Genomic DNA, 14776 nt, shown 5'->3' on the forward strand with positions numbered 1-14776 from the left:
ATCCTCGGGAGCTTGAACTGTAGAAGGCTGTGTGGCAGAAATCTGAACTGCACTAGTTATTTGGTGTGTCTGTGCAGATATTAATACTGGTGATGTGGGAGGTGCAGTGGGAATGGGATTTTGGACTACATAATGGTTGGTTAGTAAATCAACAATTTCCTCTGTAAGGGTGGGATAACCGTACGGTGGAGGGAGTAACATGAGAGGGTGTGTGGATCTGTCTATTTCTGACTCTAATGAATGTATTCTCGCTGCATCATCATTCCTCACCTCGGCCTTCTTTTGCCGCTTATTTTTCCTATAAAACCAAAGCGGAGCAAACGTCACCCAATTCTGTCCACCCCTGGCCATATACCTTGGGTCCCACATGGGGTCTCCTTCGTACAATGGGAATGACTGTTTTTCTCCCAGACAGAGTCCCCTAACCATATCCATATGAAAAATATCATTGTCACCACTATAGGGAAATGGATCCACACTGCCCATTACTTCACTCCATTCTGCTAATCTATCTACCCAGGGGTGAATTAAAGAACAATCTGTCCCACAGATACGGGCTACATAATCTATACACGCTTCACCAACTTTTGGGAGAGGGGGCTTATTCCTACTCTGACTTCTCCCCATATCTTACACTTGAATATATCTGTATCACAAATCTGTCCTATAGGCTGTAATGACAATTTATCCTATAAAAATGCCTGGACCTAAGATACTTTCTCTAGTCTTTCTCTAGTGACTGATAAAAGTGAAGATTATAACCTGGGTGTACAATACTTTCTAATAATATTCTGCCAATCCTTTCTAGCTTACAACACAATTTAAACAAAACATTTACATAGGCACCCAACTCGGCGTTACCACGCAATCACCTCACCCAGATCATCAACCAATAAGGCTTATCTGGGTGGGGTGGGGCATGTCACACGGAAATTGACAATACCTTCAGTGACCGCTGGCCCATACACTTACCAACTGGGCACTTGTGTCACACAAACAAATTATCTTATACTTCTATGCGATAGGAAGAAAAGCAAAGGTTTGCAGGGCAATAGTGGTCAACCCCGGGCTTTTCCTGGTTTCTTCTCAGAGAAACTCTTTTTCAATCTCTTCTCATAAGAGATTGTGCAGTTCCCAAAACTGCCTCTAGTCTTTTCCAAAAGACCTTTGTGCTCCCCACAGCACTTTTTTGCGCCTGGCCACTGACGTCTTAAGACACGAAGCCCAGTGCTTACCTAAGGGCATGAGATTTCTATCAGATCCTTTCCGGCAAGAGACTATTTGGCAGAATGACAAAAAATCTTACTTACCAAAAAAGGGTGATTATCTCATCCCGGACACGAGCCCCCAATTGAAAGGAATTGAATCTCGTTCCCTTCTTGCACTGACTTCCGTCAGCCTCCTGGCATTGACCAACAATTACCCTCAGATCTGGAGTTCACTTGAGACACAAAGGAAATGACCGACAAACACAAGGTAGTATCTCAGAATGAACTGAATTTATTCTTCCGTGTTTAAACTTATATATGAAACTTAAAACAAAGCATAGAAATATAAGAACCAATCAATTGACAGGTATGCATTTAACCAATTAGAATATTACATACGTCAGTCATGCCCAATCAGTTGGCATATATGTTAATTATTAGTATATACATCAAGCCTTGAACTTTTGGACACCTCAGAAAGCAGACAGTTCCTTTTTAACGTTGGCTTAGAATTATTAATACTCTTTCAACAGGATGTAGCTCACCGCAGACTTTCAGTCTTAGGCTAGCTAAGGAAAAAGGGGAAGTTGCACCTGGACAAAAAAGAGGAACTTCCTAACTCCTGACAAATTACCGTTTAAGACAAGAAAGTCAATTCTTTTAAAATACTGACTTAAAAAGGATACTGATTCTTAAGATGGAAGGACTTTGGCTCAGAGAGACAAGATGGTGGGATATCAAACTTAGGGGCTAATCCCTTCAGTGTCCAGGATGAAATTAAGTCTCCACACATTATAACATGACCCCATGTGAAGATTTTGCACTTACTTCCAAATCTTGTTCAAGGTTAGTTGTCTCTTGTTAGGTAGGTACACATTCACTAACATGTATAGGGTATTATTTATTTCACAAACTAAAATAACATATTTGCCTGAGGTGTCCAGAAAAGTCTCAAGTAGATTGAAAGCAACAGTGTTCTTTATTGCTATTAGTACGACTCTATTTTTATTTTTTGGACAAGTATATATGTAGGAAGTGCTTATGAGTGAAGTTTGGCAAGTGTAAACTGCTGAAGTGTGTCTTCGGGGTGCAGCCACTTTAGGATGAACAGGAGGTAGCACAATATAGAGGATGAGAGCAGTTTTCTTGCAGTGCTAGGCACTTGAGAAAAGGAGAGTGTCGGAGTGCATAAGGGTGAATCTTTTGACAAGCAGAAATATGATCAAACATTGGGTTACAACAGGTAACCAAAATCATTGAGAAAACACTTATCATAGTCACAGCATAAAAAACAAAGCAGTATAAAATGTAGGATAACAGTGGTTACCATGGCTTCTGAATATGGGAACAAGGAAACAGCTAGAGACCAATGAACAAGAGAGTCCGTCGGAGTCTGGTGTAAACAGTAAAGAAGTGACGGGAAGTGTGAGATTAAGTGGTCATTTCCTTGGAATGACCTGCTAAGGATCACTCAGGGTCTAGTTGTTTTGGCAAGGCAGAATGGGTGCATTGGTGAACGGAGAGTTGAAGTATCTGCCATTTGCAATATTTGGTGATGAGTAATTTTACAGAATAACCCCACTTGTACTGTGTGCTGCAGTAGTTTCATTGTTGTTAAAAGGTTTTTCCTTTGTTGTAAAGTATGCTAAGCGAGATCAGCAAAGAATGTAAGACCTGCATGGTGGTTAGACAGGGTATCAGGATTTCATGTTGCTCATAGCAACTGCTCTTTAACATGGTAAACGTATACCAATGTATTTCTGGGTAGTTTTATCAGGTAAATAAGTTGGCTTGGGTAATCTATACATACAGTCAAGAGACAACTCCATAGTTTGCACACAAGGGAGCACCTCAGATAACAGTTTAGTGACGTATTCTCTCAGATTTGCAAGTTTTACAGTTCTTGGTATTCTGTGAATTCTGTGTTGTTGTGCCTTGAGCGATCCTCCAAGCCTGCTAATTTCTCTTTAATCCATTTAATGTCATCTTTCCTATTATCGTGGGCATCTACTAACTCATTAAACTTAAGGCAAATGTGCCTATTTTTGATTCGAGGTGGCTAACTCTGTCTCCCATATTGCAAATGTCCTCTTTGAATTGATGGATCATTGCAGTGAGATCAGACTGTATGGTGTTGCGCAATGACACTAACATTTCCTTTAGTGTAATGTTCATCACTGGATGAATGAGAGCAGTAATAGAGTTTTGCAGGCAAACGGTGTTAGTAAAGGTTAAAATGGTTTTAAAGGCAGATTTTTTTTACCATAAAATGCACGGGTGTCAAACTGGCGGCCCTCCAGCTGTTGCCAAGCTAAAAGTCCCATGAGGCATTCTAAGGCTGACAGTTACAAGCATGACTCCCAAAGGCAGAGGCGTGATGGGACTTGTAGTTTCGCAACAGCTGGAGGGCCGCCAGTTTGACACCCCTCCCTTAATGCATTCTATGCATTAAGATAATAAACCTGGGTGCAGCTTCCCCCTCAATCCTCCCTTATACCTGAGCCCCATCTCGCTCCAGCGATGTACATGAAAGCAGTGCCTCTCCCGGGTCTGTCTCTCCTCATTGGTTCACAGAGCAGCTGGAACTATTGGCTCCTGCTGCTGTCAGTCACAGAAGAAAGAGTGAGGAAGGGGACGAGTCACGCTCTGTGTTTGAATGGACAATGTCCATTCACATGAGCACGTCTTGAGAGCGAGCCTGCTCCAGTGCCCACATAGCAAGAGGCTTGCTATCGGGACACTTGGCTGGGGTGGAGGAGCCAGGACCGCCAGCAGGGGAGCAAAAATGAAGAGGATCAAGGCTACTTTGTTGTGTTAAAAAAACAATTCCAACTTTTAGAATTACTTTAATCCCGATGTGCTCACCTATGTCTTCAGGTCATTAGATGGGGAAATTCTCGGTCTGGCTTTAGCTGAACTAGATGAAGGTGTGGATGTCTGTGAAGCTGAACCTCCTGAACTGGGATCATAAGCCTCCCTGCCTTTGTGATCCAACTATCCATGCCTGTCAGCAAGAGCTTAGCTGATGGAAGAAGCATGTGTGCAGGCACCATCTTGGCTGGGGGGACAGAGCATTGGCAGGTTCAATGGCCATTCAGCTCACTTGCTGGCCACACACCCCCATTTCATGTCCTTTTATATACAGTATATATTTTATGTACTACTTGATGTAAGGTTACTTCTGGATATCATCATGATCATATTAGATGTATTTTTAATGTAACCCTGCATAGTTGGTAAGATTGAATAAAGACACTAGTCCATCCGATCCATCCTGAGTGTGTGTGTGTGTGTGTTTATTTTGCTACCATTTTCAATATCTCTGCACACTGTGTTCACTAAAAAGCACATCTAAAAGTTTTTCTTTAGTTTTTCTACACTCCTTACTGAAACCACCAACTGTGGAAGGGAGGTCTACACCCTTTCCTTTCTAAAAGTAAAGAACCCTTTATTCAAATTGAAGAGTATTATGTGGTTTAATGTCCTCTTTAGAGACCTTAGGTTAAATAGTCTTCTCCCAATCTAGAGTCACCATTCAAAGATTTGTATATTGCAGTCATATTCCCTCTTGAGAGTCTCTTTTTCAGGGAGAATAGGTTTAATATTGTTGTGGGCTTTTGAATCACGTCTCAAGAATATGACTTTTATCAAGACATAGTATTATATGGCAAACAGATCAGCATAACCGGATGTTAAGAGTTAATTTTGTCTTGGTTGAACCACCAAGAATTCTAGTTAAAGAACTGGAGAGAATGGGTGAAGGGATTGTTTTTCTTTCCTCCTAGAGACAATACTATTTTGAAGTTCTACAGGTGATCAAACACCATTATTCAGACTTCAATAAGCAGGTAAACATATACAAGGTCTGGACATGACAATAGAGGAACCAAACTGATTGTCTGAGAGCTTACCCAAACCTTGTAGAGTGTGATGAACCAACAGACCTCTGAAACTATTACCATATACTATTGTTCACCAAGGGTGAAGGCATTAACAGATGTTTACCATGAGTCCAATACAAGGGCCAGGCAAATAGAGAATTTTTTTTTTTTCCCTACACAGAGGAAATGTTGATTCTGAAACAAAGGGGTGAAATTCAGGACATTTAAGTTTAAAAGTTCACTGTATATCATGACAAAAATGTACTACAAAAACAGATTATAAATAAGATGTCATAGACTTTAAACACCACTAAATACTCAGCAATGGGAACTATATATCACTAACTTGAGTATTGAGATGATGGGAAGTAAGATGTATTATAAACTAGCATTAGTTACATGTCTTATCAGGAAACAAACAGGATGATATTTCAAGTAGGAATAACTGAATATACACCTATATTCCATGGTCCCTATTTAGAATATCATAGGTATGATCACTGCTATATCTGGAAAGAGCCGTATATTTTATTCCTGAAATTACCTGAAGATTCCACCCAAGGTATGAGTCATCTCAAATACTCACATTGTTCTGTGATACATGACCGCCACCTGGTGGGCAGGTGAGAAATAGCTTATGTACACACATTTCTCAACTAGCCAATCAGGAAGCCTGGTGGGAAGGTATCTTAGAACAATGGACTAGTGGATATAAAAGCCCATGTGCTTTAAGAAAAAGAGATCCCTCATAAAAACCTCATGGAAAGACCTGACATCTGAAGAAGATCTGCTAAATAACTACTCTTCCATCTTTTCAAACTTCCTAAAACTTTAAACCTCTAAACTTATAACTTCCTACATTCTCCCCTATTGAATCTATCACTTGCCTATATATCAGTCTAAAGGCGTTCCACTGCCAGCTAAATCCACGGGAGAGTTGCCTAGTCTGACGTCCAGGTGTGGTGAGATGTTTATTTGATTTTGTATTAATTACTTTCTCTGTTGTGTAGAATCATAAAATTACCTTAGTGTATTACAACAATATTGCGTAGTTAGATATCTGTAGTCAGATACTGTGTTACTGTTAAAAAAATTGTTTATTGCCATATTATAAATTTTTCCATATTTCATAATTTATTGAATATTAATAACCAGAGTATCACATATCAAGGGCTTACTTCTTGCAATCCTATGGCCACGGCGTGCGAGAATATAACCTTTGAGATATTCGAAATTATTAATTATTAATAAATTTAATAAATCTCATATCATTTAAAATTTGTGATTGATGTAATTAGTTAGAAACTTAATTAGTGTGTCTTACATTGGTAGGTTATATCTTTGATTGTGTGTACCAATATTCATTTATCACCAGTCTTTTGCGTTTTGTGTTAATATATATATAATTTTTGTACATAAATAAATTTTTATATTTATCTATTATAAGGCAAATTTTGTGTGTATGGTACGAAATCATATTGGCTAAAAGAATTCAAGGTATAATAATAAGTGGTGATCAAATTATCAAAGTGTCCAAATTATTGGTTTATTAAATATTTGCCGTATTTTAACGGCTGGAGGCACTGTAATATTTCATCTAAGGGAAAGGGACACGCCCTTTATAAATAATATATATCCTTACATAAACCACCACGACATAAATTTGGAGGCACTGCTGAGATTCATAGAAATCGTACCATAACACAAAACGCACTGGTGATTGTATATTTGTACACTTTATCAAACATATATTTTGTATCAAAATGGCATCCAGTAATCACGGATCCACCTCTTCCAAGCATAACGAGGAAAATATGGCGGCTCAAGGCATTGAGCAAGAAGCTATGAAGCCAGCTCGGAAAGCTGCCGGTGCTTGGCAGAAGTATGTTGAAAATGAAGTAATAGATTATCTCCGCAAGAGATTAAGTTTGGGGGATAGCAATAAGGAATTTGTGGATGAAGAGAAAAAGCAGGCTATTAGCACTTTTGAGGACCTGTTCAACCAAAAGGGCCAGGTTGTTGGGTTTTTAATAGCATTTGCTGGAGCAGAAAGTGATAGAAGCCGTGACAGACTTCTCCTAGAAGCTTGGCCCATGTTATGGTTCATGACCGCTGGAGCTGCCCAGCAGACCATGACTCTAAGGGAAGAGTTGTCAGAGGCCCGCCTCTTGTTAGAAAGCAAAAATCAGGACATTGAGTCTTTGAAAGGGAAGCTTGGTCATGCCGGTGTTCGTTTAGACGAATCCGAGAAACATTATGATAGATTGGTCGGAGACTTTCGAAGTGCTCAGGACCTATATGAAAGAAACTTTCAGGAATTAAAACAACTTCAAAAGAAGTATCAGGACTTAAAAGATGAGGTGGAGTACTTCAGATTAGAGAGGTTATCTCCTGTCAAAATTAAAGTTCACCCAGGGGATAAGCATGACCAGTCAGAACTTACCTTGATAAAATCTGAGCAGAAAACTCTGGAGGAGCAGATTATAAGGTTGACGGCCCAAATAAATTCTGGGGTCCAAAGACGGACCAACCCAGTCAAGCCAGAGGCTGATGAGCGGAGATACCCGCATCACAGCGAAGTATCTGATAGTGAGTCAGGGTCAGAATATAGGTCACCTCCTAGGCTTTCAAGATACACTCCAGAGCGCTCTGAAGAAAAATATGAGGTTTCATATAGGCAGGAAGGGAAATCCCAGGGGTCATTCAGGAGATATGACACCCCAAAGGTTATTAAGTTCCTGAAGGACACTGTTCCTATGTTTTCTAAGAAAGGGTCCCTTGAGGTCACCGAACACATAAGAACATATGAACAGACGTTAGAGATTCTGGGCATTAGAGATGACCACACCAAAATAAAATTGCTGCCATGGGTGTTTGAAGAGAAATACCGGCAATTCTTTGAGACTTTGAGGGCCTATTCCAATCAGTCCTGGAGAGAGGTTAAACATAAGTGCCACATGGAATTTGGGCCTTATAAAACTGTAACCTCTGCCAAGGCTGCGGCCTACAATTTAAAGTGTGGTCCTCACCAAAGCCCTGCAGAATTTCTGGCTGTCCTCAGAAATGCCTATTTCCTGGCTGAAAAGGATCCCAATCCTAACCAGCCAGAATTCAAGACACTATTCTATGAAGCATTACCTGCTTACATAAAATTGGGACTTGCAAAGGATTACAGAAAGGGATGCTCTCTTGATTGGTTGGTGAGAGAGAGTGACTATTTATTCTCGATCCAACAGTCCAGTGAGGGCGGGATAAAAAGAGAACCTAAAAATAGCCCCAAGATAGTAGCAGCCACTACCGTTTCCCCTCCAAATCCAAATTTGCAGGCAGAGAAGAAATCATATGCGGAAGTAGTCCGTGGGGGTAAAACCAATGGTTCCCCTAGATTTGTACCTCAAGCCCAGCAAGTGAAGGAGGTCCATAACTTTGCACCCCAAAACCAGTGGGTGAGAAAGGATAGACAAAAGCCAGGGAACTACGGTAGTGGAAGTGAGAAGAATAAAAAGTATGGTAAGGGCCAGTATAGTGATGAGAACCAAAGGAGGCAATGGTATCCTCAGAGGTTCTATTATCCTCGCCAAAACCAACATGGGAATTTTTATGGGAACCCCAATTTCAACAGGCCCCATAATTACAATAAGAATCCCAATTTTAATAAAAACTCCGACTTCCAAAGATTTCCTCCACGCCAAGAACACCCTCAGGCTCAAAGGGGGGATACAGTACCCCAGGCTCCCTTTAATAACAGGGAGACCCCAAAACCTCAGAGAGAACAATGGCGTCGGGATCAGAGCAGTAGTTCTGACTCTGAGTCTCATTACCAGTCTCGTCCAAAATACAAGCGCAAGTATAGGAAAAGGGAGAATCAACAGAATGATTCCTCTGAGCGTATTGGACAAATAGAGGCACAGGTCAGCAAAATGGCTGAACAAATGGACAGGCTTGTCACTCAATTTCCATCCAATCCTTTTTTAGGAGCAGCTCCTGTGACCAACCAAGGGTCACAGAATTAACAGGCAACCAAGCCTTAAACCAACAGGGGAGGACACTGAGTCAAATGACAGGAGATGTGTGCCCCGTCCCTGACACGCCTACTAATGGAGAAGTTAGTTCTCAGGCAAAGGGGGACCATTTGTTGGTTATTAATGATTCTCCTGTTTTTCAGTGTCCATCTATTGCCCCTAATATAGTCGCGGCATCGGAAGTCATCAGGATTGACAAGCCAGACGGAGCACCAACTTCTAGTTGTGCTTCTGTCTTGAGACAGTCCAAGAATCCCACCAGGGAGGATAAGGGTGATGTGTCCACCACATGCGGTGAGATAAGAGCTAGTCATAGGTTATTGAAGGGCCCACAGATCTTCAACCACACTAATTTCATGTGTGAGCTGACTGAATCTGATGGGAGATATTATGCCACAGTACAGGTGCAGGATGCCAGTGATCTTTCGATTGTCGGTTTAATAGACACTGGATCCCAAGCAACCATCATGTCACAGGAACATTTTGACAAAGTGGCGAATGTCATGCCCACCAAGCCGAGACTTAAAAGTTTTGACAGCTCATCGATTGGTGTAGGTGGAGACCCGTTACAAGTCATGGGTACCGCCTGGCTTAAACTGAAACTGGGTAATAAGGAACTGAGACACCCCATCATCATTGCTAGCATATCCCAGCACCACATGATAATTGGGATGGACTTCCTAAAAAGGCTGAACACCATAGTTGACTGTGTGAACCAAGTCCTGTGGTCACAGGTAAATACCCCAATTAAATATGGGAAACTTAAAACTCCCCATTCCCGACAACACTGCCACCTGGTGGAAGAAAGGCCTGGATCATTAGAAATCCATTTCAGGAACAGCCAACTTCCTGATGTAACGGTTATCAAACCTGATGACCATAACCCTATCAGAAGAGATGAGGAACACATTTTTAGAATTCCCCAAGATAAAATAAAAGATATTTCCCTCCAAGATGACATCCTTACGATATCTTTTCATCAGGAGGATAAACCAAGAAAAGGGGGAGATCACACCCAATTCTTGACAGGTATTGAAAGGGTTAACAGCGACTTGTTTATCCCCATCCGGATAAATGGTCTTAATAGGTCAAAATATGCCAAACTAGATTTGAGACAGGAACACAGCTTTGTAAGCCATGGGCTGATAAAACACCTGACCGAAATGGAAATGATCCGTTTCTCCACACCTCAGCGTCATTGGATTTCAGACTCCCTTGATGACTCTGATGATCACAATTCAATGGCTAGGTGTCTCTTAAACGTCACTGTAGGAAACAAAACAGCCACCCATGTGTTCCTAGTCTTGGATAATCCCCAAACTAAAATTTATTTTGGCAACGATATATTACATCGCTTTGCAATGCAAGTCGACCTAATTAATGACTGTTTATGGAGTCGACTAAAGGGGGACCCCGAAAAATACCAAAATCTGGACTTAGCTTTAAAATCCCAGCAACAGATGCCTTATGCTGTTGAAGTCCAGGTAGCCCAGAAGATTACAATTCCTAAGGGCATAAATAATTTCATACTCCCCATCCAAGTTAAAAAGGGACATAGACTGAAGGGGTCAGATGCATTGGTATGCCTCTCCCATAAAATGCAGGGGGAGGGACTGAACATTACACACACGCCCCTAGTCAACACACATCAATCCCCAATGTACATTTACATACATAATCTGTCCAATCAGGACATCGTCTTACCCAAAGAGACCCTTATTGGTCTAGCGGTAGAGACTGAATATTACACCTTTGGGGTCACTAACCAGGTGATTGGACTCATCCCCGATGAATATTTGTCGGAGGAACAATTAATTGAACAAACATTCCATTCATTACCAGAGGGTATTTTCACCATAGAGTCCATTTATCCATTCGATTCTAAAGATGGCACCTGTCGAATCGAAGAGACATCAATTGTCTTTGATCACCCAATCAAAGAACAAGAGTACCCCATAGAACCTGGATGGCAAGAGAACACACACACACATCACATACCCAATGACCTCACCGCGAAACTTGAGGAGGCATATGAGATAGGTCAGCCGGAAAGCTTTCCTGGATTCAAGGAGTTAGTGGAAGAGATGGTGGCCCTCGCCGACGCGTGTGCCAGTGATCTCGACCGACAATTGCTCCGAGAGCTTCTCCTTGAATTCCAAGAGATCTTTGCCAAGGATTCTTACGATTGTGGGACTACTGACCTACACATCGCTAGGATCCAAACAGATCCAGATGCCCCACCAGTATTCGTAAGACAGTATAGGTTACCATTAGCTTCCTATGAATCTCTAGCTGAGATTATTAGGAAGTTACATGAAAGGGGTATAATTCGGCCCATCCACAGCTCCTACAACCACCCGATCCTGGGTATTTTAAAACCCAATGGACAATGGCGTCTGTGCGCTGACCTCCGTCAGCTAAACAAGCGTGTGTACATGTCAGGATGGCCTGTCCCATACATAGACCAATGTCTAGCCCAGCTCCAAGGATCCCAAGTTTTCACAGCCTTGGATTGTGCACAGGGGTATTGGACCATAAAGGTGAGCGAGGAAGACCAATACAAACTGGCCTTCAGTTTTGGGAATCGACAATATTGTTGGGTGAGAATGCCTTTCGGATTCATAAATTCCGGACATGAATTTGCTGTGTTCATGCACAAGGCCATGCCAGACGCCTTCGAAAGGGGGACGTTGGCATATGTGGACGATATCCTGATCAAAAGTACTGATATGGCCAAACACATTACAGAACTTCGGCATGTCCTGGGCCAATTAAAAGCAGCAGGAGTAAGACTGTCCTTACAAAAAGCCCAGTGGTGTCGCACGAAGGTAAACTTCCTAGGCCATGAAGTTACTGCTGAAGGTTTGAACCCACAAAAGAAGAAAGTTGAGGCGGTTCTGAATTGTAAAGTCCCTACTAACCTTAAAGAATTGAGATCATTCCTAGGTATGGTAAACTACTCGCGTAAGTTTATTGATAATTACGCCGAGATAAGCAAGCCACTGCTTCACCTACTGAAGAAGGATGTCGAATGGTCGTGGGGTAAGAAACAGGAGGACGCCATGAAGGAATTAAAGGAACGTCTCACACAAGCTCCGTGTCTCGGATATCCCGAAGGGGGTAAAAATTTCTATCTAGAGACAGGGTTTACGCAGGTAAGTATGAGTTCTGTTCTTTACCAGAAACGTGATGATGTCAGTAAGGTGATTGCCTATGCCAGTAAAACTTTGTCCCCGGTTGAAGTAAAGTTCAGTGACTGTGAAAAAGCTCTATTGTCCACCGTGTGGGCATTACAGAATTTTCGCAGTTACATTCAGGGAGAGAGAACCATTGTTGAAACGGCACACCAGCCTTTACAGTATTTAAAGAGTGAACGTATCAAGGGAGGAAATGTGTCTAATAGCCGCATCACTGCTTGGACTTTGTCTTTGCAAGGGTGGCCTCTTGAAATTCGGTACAAACAGAACAAGGAAAGTCCAGTAGCCCAGGGCCTAGCCGAGCTCCATGATTGTTCCGCAACTACGCCTACTATGGAGGGCCCGGACACTGACTTTCTGGAAGAACAACTGTTCTCTCCCTACAAGGTTTACGATGAAGAATACTGTAAACAGCTGCCGTGTGTATATGTGGATGGTTGTGCTTTTCATCACAAGGATGGGGAACAGCCCCAACTAGTGGCAGGTATTGGAATCGTTTGGACCCAAGGTGTCACCCCAATTTCTGTGGGATACAAACTTGGACCAAAAAGCAGTCAGGTTGCTGAACTTACTGCAATTCTTAGAGCAGTTGAGATGGCTATAGAGTTCAACATCAGAGAGTGTGCCATCATAACCGATTCCAATTATGTCAGGAATAGTTTTGTGGAGTATTTCCCTAGGTGGAAGCGAAACAACATGAACAAGAGTAATCACAAACCCGTGAAACATGGTAAGCTCTTTTGTCACATCGATGAACTGGTAAGGTCCAATGATCTCACCCTGCACTTCAAGAAGACCAAAGGCCACTCCAAGGTTCTAGGTGCCGAGAAAGAAGGGAACGATCTGGCCGATTCTCTAGCCAAGGAAGGGGCAATCACCGGTGAACTGTTAGACATTGATCAATTTTTAGGTACCGTACAGGTTGAAGCTGTCACCAGGCAACAGGCCAGAACAGCTGGTGATCCGAATGCATTACAGTGGAGTCACGATTCTCCTAGTGAGGATTTAATTACTGCCCAAAAAGAAGACCCAATAATTGGCTTGTTTTATAGTCATATAGAAGATCCCAACCAAAATCCCATAAATAAGGAAGTATGTAGTGGGAAGGAGGATTTACGTATCTTAATGAAATCCAAATCCCAATTCTCTTTATACCAGGGATTGTTGATACGAACCTCAAAGGGTGGCGTACAACAATGGGTCGTCCCACTTAAATTTAGAGGTTTGATGCTACAGCATGCCCATGATGCTCCCACTTCCGGTCATCGTGGGGAAAAGATCACGTATGAGATCCTGCGGGATTATGCCTACTGGCCTCATATGTTACGTGATGTGAAGGAGTACTGCCAAGGTTGCCTAATATGTCCCCAATTTCAACCTACCAAGCCAACTCACAGAGCACCTCTCCAGAAGAGGGGGATATGTATGCCTTGGTCAGACCTTCAGATGGATTTTATTGGGCCCGTAACAAAATCTTCACGAGGAAATCGGTATATGTTAACAGTTACATGTTTATTCACCAAGTATGTCGAATGTATACCAGCACCAAATAACAGCTCCGAGACATGTGCTGCATTGCTAATAAATCATGTATTTTCACGTTTTGGTTTACCTCAGAGGATAGAGTCTGATAGAGGATCGCACTTCACTAGCGAAGTGATGGCCAAATTGTGGAAAATTTTGGGGGTTAAAAGGAAATTGCATATCGCCTATCGGCCAGCCTCTAGTGGTGGTGTAGAACGATACAATCAGACCATCGTTAATGTCCTTAAGAAATTTGTTAAGGAAACAGGCAAAGATTGGGATGTCAAACTGCCACTGGTCCTGATGGCGTTGAGGGCTACTCCGAATACAGTTACAAAAATGTCATCTTTTGAACTGATGACAGGTAGACGGATGGTACTGCCCCAGCACTTATTGTATCGCACTACAGATCAAAATTTGATCAATGCTACCACCACACACCAATACATAGAGGATTTACGTAAACATCTGCAATATGCTTTTGCCTTTGCCCAGCGAAATTTGGAAAGAGCTGCAATTAGTGCTAAGACATACTATGATCTCAAAACCTCCAAGAAGGAATATGAGATTGGTGACAAGGTCTATCTATACAACTTTGCAAGAGACCAGATCAAGGAACGGAAATTCCTTCCATCTTGGAAAGGTCCGTTCTCTATCATTGATAAAATCTCTCCGGTCGCATATAAATTACAGGTTACCCGGTATGGTGAAATCAGTGATAGATGGGTGCACATCAATCAATTACGTGCTTGCCATCCAAAGTCTCAATTGCAGTTGTTGGAAGACTAACCCACCAGTTCCTATCTGGAGATATTGAGATCATTATTAAATTTCCTTTAAACATATAATTCATCTTTTGCCTTACAGGATCCAGTAATATAATTTTATGTATATCCATTACTCAAACTGTTCATTTTAATAATTTAGAAAGGAAGGCCCAGACT

This window comes from Staurois parvus, unplaced genomic scaffold, assembly GCF_062004578.1.
Source record: "Staurois parvus isolate SC_StPar_1 unplaced genomic scaffold, SC_StPar_1.0 ptg000580l, whole genome shotgun sequence".
Taxonomy (NCBI): domain Eukaryota; kingdom Metazoa; phylum Chordata; class Amphibia; order Anura; family Ranidae; genus Staurois; species Staurois parvus.